At 37.7% G+C, this 10830-nt stretch overlaps 1 long non-coding RNA gene across 1 annotated transcript in view; it reads right to left on the bottom strand.

The window, feature by feature from the left end:
- Positions 1–150: 150 nt before the first annotated feature.
- Positions 151–10830, bottom strand: part of LOC121030665 (uncharacterized) — a 31517-nt gene continuing 20837 nt past the window's right edge. The window contains exons 2-4 of the long non-coding RNA XR_005790351.1: positions 5548–5634; positions 1585–1779; positions 151–475 (exon numbers count right to left, since the gene is read on the bottom strand). This is a non-coding gene — a long non-coding RNA (uncharacterized LOC121030665). The remainder of the gene's footprint in view (positions 476–1584; positions 1780–5547; positions 5635–10830) is intronic.

Raw genomic sequence — 10830 nt, 5'->3', positions numbered from 1 at the left:
CCCCCCCCCCCCCCCCCCCCCCGAAATTGCTTTTTACTGTTAGGTAAGAAAATGCATAAAAAAAGAGGATACAGACATAAAGCTATTAATTATGTGTGAAATAAGACTTACTAGTTGAATCTGGCTTTATAAGATATGATACACTTTGAATAAACAAGACATAGATTTCAATAATATTTACAATTGAAAACAGATAAAGGGACATTTTAGAAAATGGCTAATTACCCAGAAAGGGAATTTCAGTGGAAAAAAAGAAAGGATTAAATTTGGCCACTGGGTGTCAATCTTGATCCATATTCACAAGCAGTTAGGGACTGAGAAATAAATCTTAGATGACTTCAGCTTTTCTTTGTAATTCGGTCTCCAGAGAGTAGGGGAAACACTTTTATTTAATAACTAACACAACAACACATTTTCTCTTTTAGTCTTTGTGATTTCTCTTTCACAACCATGAAGATTTCAATCTTCAGAAAATCTGAGGGCCAAAAAAAAAAAGACTAAAAACAGCAGCAAAAGAAGCAGGTTTATTGAAAATGGACTGACATTTGCACTTTAAAAATCCTCCTGGGCTTGACTAGCTGTTTAAGACATCATTGGGTGACTTTATTTCTGCACAGTACTTTGTGTTAAATTTCAAAGTCAAATATTGGTCTGGAAAATATAACTCTCAATTAAATGTTGCACTTTATTTCACGATTACCTTCTCAACCCAGAAAAATGGTATAACTCTGAAAGGCGTATAGTGTAGGTGGATATCTCAGTCCCAAGATCCCCTTATCAGATCCCTTTATCTTTACCTCTTTCTAATGTATCCTTCTAGAATCTAGATATGCACAAAAAAGCATTTATGTATACCTTTCTCCCCCCCCCCTTTTTTTAAAAAAAAAAATACACAAATAGTACAGTATAGATGACATTCTGGAACTTTCTTTTTTTAAATGTTTAATAATGTATCTTTGCAGTTGCTGCATGTCAGTCAATATAGATCTACCTCATTTTGAATTGAGACCATCCTTTTAAAAATATAATAAATAGTACTCTGATGTTCTCATCTCTTAGGATTTTAAAAGTGGCACCAGAGGCAAGAATTTGGTCAGACATGCCAATCCAGATTAGAGGAAATGGAACGCGGAGAAGTTGGGCGTCCTCACCTCTGATGGTGTGCAAGTCTTTGATGCCCCTTCTCCTCCTCCTTCAAAACCCGTCCAACAACCCTGAACATACCGCTGACTTCTGTTTATCTTACACTCCCTGATAAGTCTCCTTAGAAGCTGGTGGTTCACTTAAGCCAAGTCACAGCCATATCTTGGCCCCTAAGACAAACTGTAGCAATGTTAGGGCCTAGAATAAAATATATCATAAAATTAGATAAAGCTGGATATTTGCAAATAACATTTTGAAAAACTCATTTGGATTAAAACAATGCAGCTTAATTTCATTTCTTTCTGAGCAATTGACTTGGATTGAGCATATTTTCATTTGTTTGAATTTAGTAGTTTGAGACTTCAATCTGTCTTCCTATAAACGGAACTGCCCCAAATGAGTCTCTATAATTATTGTGGGTTGCCATAGTCCCAAACTTACCTTTCCATTATGTTGGACTGGCACTGAAACCATTCTGGACAAAATTCCAGTAATCTTCTTGAAACAAATGCAATCATCACGTGTTGAGACGTAGCTTCAATGAGTAGTCAATGATCCCTTGCTTTCTGGAGTAGCTGTGTTCTGTTGCAGGGTTTTGACATCCGTTCCCATCCCAAGCATGGTGGGAGATTGTACCTAGGTTTTGAATTAATTTTTGGTTTTGAGTACTTTTAGAATGTTGCATCATATATGTGGGAATCATTAGAGATACTCCCTTTAAGTGCTGGGGATACCTGTTACCAAGCTGTATCCTCTGTCTCAACATAGTACTTAGAACCCCTGCTTAGTAAAGGCCCTTTGAAAAGCCTCAGGGCTTTACAATTCTACCTACAGTATACAACAAGCCCTTTGGAGTGACTGCAGCATTTCCTTATAAGAATTAGGAGACATGGTCAGTGCTTGTGTTCAGAGGGGAGTTTTGGATGTTTTATGCCCTGTCAGGATGTTCAGAGGCCACTCTTGATTTATAGCTGAAGTCCCTATTAGCCTCAGAAGCTTCTATAACACGTTGGCTGGGAATGACTTTAAGTCAGGGCTGCCCAGCAGGTTGATCTGTAGGCCTTTGGGAGCAGTATTTCAATGCACCCTTAGAATCTTGCCACTCTTTAAGTTATCAGGGCCTTGATAGCATTAATGCAGCTTCTGTAAGGGTCTAGTCCGAAGGAGGAAGTCCAGAGCTGCCAGAAGCAGAAATAACAGTGGTTGTGTTTCCTTTCCTCTCAGGCCTTCACTACAAATGTTCCAGAAGAGTGTGTTCCTTCCTGGGACTGCTCTGGGGAACTTTGGCCTCTCCTTTTGCCTTTGGCTGGTAACTGCTGCCAAACCCAGGATCAGACTGGCATTTCAGAAAGGCAAAGGTGGGATTTAGTGCCATTCCTTGTGTGCCCTTGGGCTAGGAACTAACAGCTTTTTCATCTGTGAAATAAAAATGATAATAATGTCAAAAAAGTGATAATAGAGTCTGTGGAAATAAATGAGACAATGTATATAAAGAGGTTGGCACAATGTTGGCCAATGTAAGTGCTTAATAAATTGTGGCCACTAACACAGGGAGAGAAGTTTGCTTTAAGGCTCCCTGAAGAGGGTGATTTTAGTTGTTCCTTGTCTAAAAGAGGTCCTGCCCTTCTGACTCTCTGATATTTGAAATTCTGTAACCGGAAATTCATTCCTCAAAATCAAAATGTCTTGGTCAGGGGCGCCTGGGTGGCGCAGTCGGTTAAGCGTCCGACTTCAGCCAGGTCACGATCTCGCGGTCCGTGAGTTCGAGCCTCGCGTCGGGCTCTGAGCTGATGGCTCGGAGCCTGGAGCCTGTTTCTGATTCTGTGTCTCCCTCTCTCTCTGCCCCTCCCCTGTTCATGCTCTGTCTCTCTCTGTCCCAAAAATAAATAAACGTTGAAAAAAAAATTTAAAAAAACCAAAAAAACAAAAAAAAAAACCAAAATGTCTTGGTCAGCATAAACACTTTTGTGAGAGAAAATATTCAGGTTTGGCAACCATTTACACATTAATGAGAATAAATTAATCTTAATAATAGGTTTTAATAGGGAGAGATAAGGGCACTGACACTTTGGGGAAGAGAAGTTTTCACTGAGTAGAAAAAAAGAAAAGATTCTTAAGGCTCAGACACTGTAATTTTTTTCTACTTTGGAGTTCTATATAGAGCTCCCTTATTTCCTTGAATTCTGTGTCCCTTTGGGAGGAAATGATCCATAGGCACTTAGTCCCATGGTACCTTCTCTTTATTTAAAGAAAAAAAATTTTAATTTTTACTTATTTTTGAGAGAGATACAGAACACAAGTGGGGGAGGGGCAGAGAGAGAGGCCCGAAGCAGGCTCCAGGCTCTGAGCTGTCAGCACAGAGCCCGACACGGGGCTCGAATCCACGAACTGTGAGATCATGACCTGAGCCAAAGTCAGACACTTAACTGAGCCACCCATATGCCCTGCTTCATCATTAATCACTAACTTTTTTGCTTAAGTTAGAGTAAAACTGGAAACAGCATGAGAGCAGGGACCCCATATATACTCTTATTACCCATGTATATTGGCCACAGTGCCATAATAAATATTTGTCTTTGAAGTAAAGTAAATAGGCACAATATTTTATAAATCTCTGTATAAAGTTATGTTATTTATATATAATTATATGTAATTGAATATATGTTCAATTGAATATATAAGTATTATATTTGAATATATGTATGTATTTGAAAGGTATATGTAGTTGAAAGTATATATTCATGATATTTTCATGCTAAGTATATTCTTTCAGAAGAGACCTTGAACCTTTTCTACTTAAATATACTTACTTTATAAACAGGTATTTAAGGGCCCAAATGGAAAAGTTACTCCATCTAGATCTCACAACTAATTTGTGGCAGAGCCACAGGGACAAAACCTGGGGTTTTTTGTTCCAAAATGGTACTTACTGTGTAATACTAAGTGTAGCTGAGTAGTCAATGAATGCCTAAGACAGCTAGGTTGGCTCAATATATATATATACAGATTTTATCTGGAGCCAAGTACTCAAAAAGACATAAATTTAAGTGCATTAAAATAAATACTTATTAAAATGAACCTATGTGGTTAGAAGTGAGAATAGTGGTGTCCTTTGGGGGAAGAGAGTGACCAAAAGGGTCCTGAGGGGAGCTTCTGGGATGTGGATAATGTTCTGACTATTGATTTGGTGCTGGCTACATGGATTAATTTATGAAAAATCCATCTAACTGTATACTTAATGATTTGTGTATATATTTTACTCTTTAAAAAGTTTACTGAGAAGGATGTAGATTGGCTAGGTGCCATCTAAATGTAAGACCTTGAAGTGCTATGTTTTTTTTTTTTTTAATTTTTTTTTTCAACGTTTATTTATTTTTGGGACAGAGAGAGACAGAGCATGAACGGGGGAGGGGCAGAGAGAGAGGGAGACACAGAATCGGAAACAGGCTCCAGGCTCCGAGCCATCAGCCCAGAGCCCTACGCGGGGCTCGAACTCGCGGGCCGCGAGATCGTGACCTGGCTGAAGTCGGGCGCTTAACCGACTGTGCCACCCAGGCGCCCCTGAAGTGCTATGTTTTACCCACATGAAAGTAATAGTTGGAGGTCAGAGGTTCACATTTTAGAATGGTCAAATTTAATCCTCCACCTTTGTCCTTTTATTCTCTCCTGCTTTCTCCAAAATAAGCAAATTTATTTAAGAAATGTCACAGATAAACATCTACCCCATGGGTATTGCCCAAATTGTATGGAAAAATTATTGCCCTGAGCCCAGGATTAGAAATGCTTGTCTCCTGTTTGGTTACTGCATAACCTTTTTATGTGCCTTAATCTGATCTTTCTACCCCAGGCAGTAAAGGAGATGATCATTTTTCCTCCAGGCTTTGCAAGGACATTGTATGCGGATGGACGAGAGTGCTGGTCGCACAGCCACGAGTTGAATAGAGCTATTTCAGATGTTTAGCATGATTCTACTCTTGTGCTTCTCACAGTGTGCGAGGCAGGTCCAAGCATATTTTTCTTGAATGTTAGCACAGAAGGGAGTGGGAATTAATGGGTTTTTATCAAGAAATAGGAGGAGGAGGCGGCTGAATGCTATTGATGTAGAACTGACTATACAGCCTGCCACCTATTTCTCATCCTTTGATCTTTTGCCATGATTTTCACCTTTAAAAATTTTACTTAAAGCTTTGCCATGGAAATAGGACATTCTTATAGGCCCAACCGGAACAAGTACAGGGCTTGCAGTTTTATAGATTTTTAAAATTGAAATTAATTCTAGAAAACCTGGGCCATTTTAGACTTAAAATAGCTAACAGTTTTCTACAAATACAGTGATAGTTGTCTCAAGGTTCTATATTCCCATTCATTAGCTCCTTTTTTTTTTTTCTCAACATGACAACTTACCATATGAAGCTGCTCTTTTTCTTTGCATCCAAAGTTCCTAAAAAATTCTTTGGAAGTGTAAATTCCTTTGATTTCACTCTTCCTTTTCTGGTTGAAATAAGAAAAACATTAATTTAAAAAATTATACATGCCCATTTTAGCAATGAAAAATGTTCTCCTTACATAGTTGGAAACATTCAGAAATGGCAAGACCCTTGTCAACATTTTAACTTGGTTTATATAACCGTCCACTGCCTTTGGCTCCCTTTCCCACCCCTCCCCCCCCCCCAGCTTTATTAAGGTATAACTGATGAGTAAAATTATAAGATATTTAAACTGTACAATGTAATGATTTGATATACATGTACATTTGGTAAGAATTCCCTCCATGGAGTTAATTAACACATCCATCACCTCACATATTAGCCTTTTTTGTTGTATTTGAGAACATTTAAATTTTACCCAGCAAATTTCAGTTCTACAGTACAGTTGTTAGCAATAAAGTGATCATGTTATACATTGGATCATTAGATCTTCAGACCTTATTCATCTCACAACTGAAAGTTTGTATTCTTTTACGAACCTCTCCCTATTTTCCCCAGCCCCTGGCACCCACTTCTCTGCTGTTTCAATGAATTCAACTTTTTTTTTGGATTTTACATATAAGTGATTCCATGCAGTGTTTGTGTTTCTCTATCTGGCTTATTTCACTTAGCATACTATTTGACTCCCTATTTAAGGTGTGCTAAATCTCCTAGGTCTTAGCTCTGTGCATCTCAAGCCAGACCAAAGGACCTATGAGTAAATAAAAAGACAGAAGTTCAAAGAGTAAACATTTTGACCTAATGCTGTTTAAAATTCAGATTTTACAAAATGTTTGCAATATAGTTCAGCAATTCCACTTATAGTCTACTCACTCTGTATCAAGCTCCATGTTAGGCATTATACAAAATAATGACTTTCAGAGTTGCTTTTGTGTAGAAGGAATGTGATTCTTCCTTGCCTTAAGGATCGAAATCATTGTAATAGATAGAAACCCAAAGAGAAAATGGGTCCTTGAGACTAATTTTGTTCTGCACTTTTACTGTTTTGATCTTCCAGTCTTTCAATACATATTATTTGAAAACCGTGCCTTCACAAATGCAAGGATAGATCCACAGTAATTTAATTACAAAGCTTCAAACACAGCCACTATTTTAAAAAGTACATGTAACTGAGAGGGGAAAACAAAGAGACAAATGAAAATATTATAGTTACTAATGCGAATGGCTGATGAAAATGAAATGGAGACAGTAGTTTTTTTGAGGCCCAGAGATTAATTTTTTTTTTTCCATTGAGGGATATTGGGAAACTTCTTTAAAAAATTTTGTGCTTAGAAGCACATCCATTGAAAAGATTCTGGCACTACTACTCCCATCTACATCCACATTCCAGCCGTATCTCTAGTGCAGAGATCTGAGAGTCAGAGTTAGAGAAAGATTTTAGAAAATAGGATTTTTTTTTTCCTTTTTTTGCTGTAATTCAACCTGAGGGCTTTTCATTTAAGTTGTCATGGGGGTGGGGGGGTGTGGACAAAAACCTACCACCAAACCTGATAATGCTCCCTTGGCTGGCTGCAGATAAGATTGCTTTTGCCATAAAGGAATGAGTTGATTTTGATTTAGCTTTAAATTACTCCAATGAATTGGTCGTCAAAGGAGATATGCATAGATTTAATATAATTTCTATATTTCCAGTAATTGGTACACAACATTTTTATATGTTTACCCTCGTTGTCAAGGAATAAAATCTGATGGAAGATCACTAAAAATTATTTTCATGGTGTGTGTATATATATATATATATATATATATATACACACAAATGAGACTGCAATTAATTAATGAGCTGTTTTTCTCCTACCATGTACTTGTGGCATGACTCCTTTCTCTTATTGTACTGTCTGGAAAGTCATTTATTTTTACCTAAATCGACTAAAGTAATCAAAAGGTAAGAATATCGAACAAGTTTTCCTTTTCTCCCTAGACTGTGTCTCACAAAGTTTAGCCTGTACATATTGTCCCATGTAGCATTGCTTTATTTTTTATTTAAAAATACAGAATTTTTTTCAAGTATTGTTGTTTAAAAACAAGTACCCTTATTGCCAACATCTGAAAATTGGGGTGGTTTTCCCAAAAATCCAGATTTCTGGCTTCTGTTACAAAATTAGGGGCTGGTAATAATAGGTCTGACTTCTCTCAGGACAATAATTGACTGAAGCTGAACAGTAGCCAAGTTATACACCGTGGAACAATGTGAGTTTTTTCTTAAATATGACCTATATTAACTTATTTGTGTTACCAGCCTAGGCCCTGTAGGCCTTTGAGTTTGAGACTCTTCTTTGAGTCAGGAATTGGTCTGGGTTAGATAAGAGTTTAAAGGTAGCAAAGGATTTTTGCTGCTGTTGTTCAGAAAGCGGGAATGACCCTAGAGCTTCACGGTGGAGTCTAGACTTTGGTTCAGACATATACGCACCCTGGTCCCTGCCCTGACATTCCCTACATCTTAGAACTTGGGGCAAATTCCTTAAATATTCTTAAGTTGCTTCCTCTTGTGTAAGTGAAGCTAATAACATCTCTCTCCTAAGGTTGTTGGGAGGAGTAGTAGAGAGTGATTGTTTCCAGTACAAAAAGTTTTGCGAATGAAGAAATCCTCTAGCTAATTTTAAGAAATTGTTTACAGAATATTTACTAAAATTCTGAGAAGGGTGATACATTTGCGTATTTTAGATGGTCATCTAAATATTAGCTGTTATCTGATTATCCCTCTTACTCTCTAAGTTAGAATTTTATTTTATTTATTTTATTTTTTGAAAGATTTTATTTTAAGTAATCTCTACACCCAACATGGGGCTCGAACTTACAACCCCGAGATCAAGAGTCATATGCCCTGAGCCAGCCAGGTGCCCCTCCAAGTTAGAATTTTATTTTTAAAATTTATTTATCTAAATTCAAGTTAGTTAACATAGAGTATAGTATTGGTTTCAGGAGTAGAACTCCCAAGTTAGAATTTTAAACCATTTCCCCTGTAATATAATTCTTTCAAGAAAGTCATAGTGATGGCTTTTAGGCTGAATAAAGTTTCCTACATTGTTTGGCTAGATTTCTGCATTCACAGTAGCCATGCTTAAAAGTCACTGTAACTTCAAAGGTCATTCTAGAATAGATAATAAGAGAAACGTTAAAACAAACAAAAAAGCCCTCAGGGAAGGATTAAGAATCCTTTTTGTGTGTGCTTGCACAGAAAAGGGTTAAATCAATTTCCCTACACTGGTAAAATAGACTGACCTAGAAAAAAAGCCTTTCCAAAAGAAACTTATCATTTCTAACGTTCATAGAGCTACTTTTGCTGGCTGCAATGAACTGAATCTTCACTTATTTAAGTGACGAGAGAGAGATGACGTTGGAGCAGGTGGTTAGCGAACACTCCAGCAAGGGAAGAAAACGGTATCCACAACAGTATAAAACAGTATAAAACATTTGAAATGCATTTCATACTTGACACAGTATATCTCATTTGGTCACACCAATTATCTCTGAGATGGATGTTATTATTATTTCCAGTCTATGGATTAGTAAAGGAACCCAAAATAGATATGAGTTTTCCTATAACAACTTGTCGCAGTGTTTTGATATCTAAATTAACATTGAGTCTATTTCTGAATTCCTGTTTGCCAAGGTCAGTAAACAATTCAGTATAAATCACATACCTGCCATGGGCCTGCACAAGAACTCTGGCCTTACGGACATGATGGGTCTTTGGACCATAGTGGTCACCATTGTTAATCCACTTTTTCTGCTATATGATGCCTCTGTCACAACCTGGCCCTTTACTGTTTGGCTCCAGGTAGACCACAGAGCAATCCTTCCCTGAGATCCTCTCTAATTTCTGCAGCTTGGCCATGGAGATCCCCATTGCTATTCCCAAGTCTCTTGTCTTCCATAGGTATCCTTGTACCCATCCACTTCCTTCAACATCTAGAGCACTGTGGAGAAGCTAGTGGAGGTTTCCTTTCCTCATAGAGCCCCATTCCTCTCCCAGTCTTTAAGAATCAAATATTTGGGAGTCCAAGCCACTCTCATTTCCTAGGAAACATAGAAGCCTTAATACCATTTCCTTGCATGGGTCAAGACTTCCCAAAAAGAAAGCTTAGGAAACACACAAAACACTGTTATTCCTCCTGGGGCAAAGGAACCTAAAACTCAAACACAAAGACTTGGCTGTATTTCTTGAATAGAAAAAGGAAAAATAGCATTTTTTTCTTTTTGTTGAATTCATAACAGCCCAAATGACACAAATTAATTATAGTAGATCCTTGGATTGTAACTTGTTCTGCAAGATGAACAGACATTTGTAATAAATTGTTTTGTACTTAAAACATTTTTTTTTAGTGTTCATTTATTTTTTAATTTTTTTTAATGTTTAGTTTTGAGAGAGAGAAAGAGACAGAGCACAAGCAGGGGAGGGCAGAGAGAGAGTGAGATGCAGAATCTGAAGCAGGCCACGGGCTCTGAGCTGTCAGCACAGAGCCCAACATGAGGCTCAAACCCACGAACTGTGAGATCATGACCTGAGCTGAAGTCAGAAGCTTAACCAACTGAACCACCCAGGCGCCCCTCTAATAAATTTTAACTTGATAAATGAGCGATATCTTACAATATGAGTAGTACGTGATGCTGAGTGTCACATGATCACAACAGAGCCAATGGTTCTTGAAATTCACTTTGATATATGAGTGCTTTGGATTACAGGCATGTTTCCCGAATGAATTATGCTCACAAACCAATTCACACTGGTGCAGTATTAAAAACTTTCCAAAGCAAGTGAGACTGCTTTCTGAGTGATTAATTCATTAAACATGGGTCTTTATACTTCATGAGTAAAAAAAAAAAGGGCAAGTCATCTTTGGTGAAGATATTTGAAAGCTGATATTTGAAATTAGATGCTATATTAGGTCTTTGATAAAACAAACTACCTCAATTTTTTAAAAAGATTTATTTATTTTTTAAAGAGAGTGCACAAGTAGGGAAGGGGCAGAGAGAGAGGGGTACAGAGGACCCAAAGCAGGTTCTGTGCTGACAGCAGCAAGCCCAATGCAGGGCTTAAACTCGTGAACCATGGGATCATGACCTGCGTTGAGGTCGCAAGCTCAACTGACTGAGCCACCCAGGTGCCTCAAACTCCTTCAGTCTTTAATTAGGCTTTTTTTTTTTTTTTGAACGTTTATTTATTTTTGGGACAGAGAGAGACAGAGCATGAACGGGG

Source organism: Herpailurus yagouaroundi, unplaced genomic scaffold (genome assembly GCF_014898765.1).
Source record: "Herpailurus yagouaroundi ecotype Mexico unplaced genomic scaffold, PumYag 140, whole genome shotgun sequence".
In the NCBI taxonomy this organism is placed as follows: Eukaryota; Metazoa; Chordata; class Mammalia; order Carnivora; family Felidae; genus Herpailurus; species Herpailurus yagouaroundi.
Note: the sequence above shows the minus strand (reverse complement) of the source record. Positions and strands in the feature narration are given on the sequence as shown.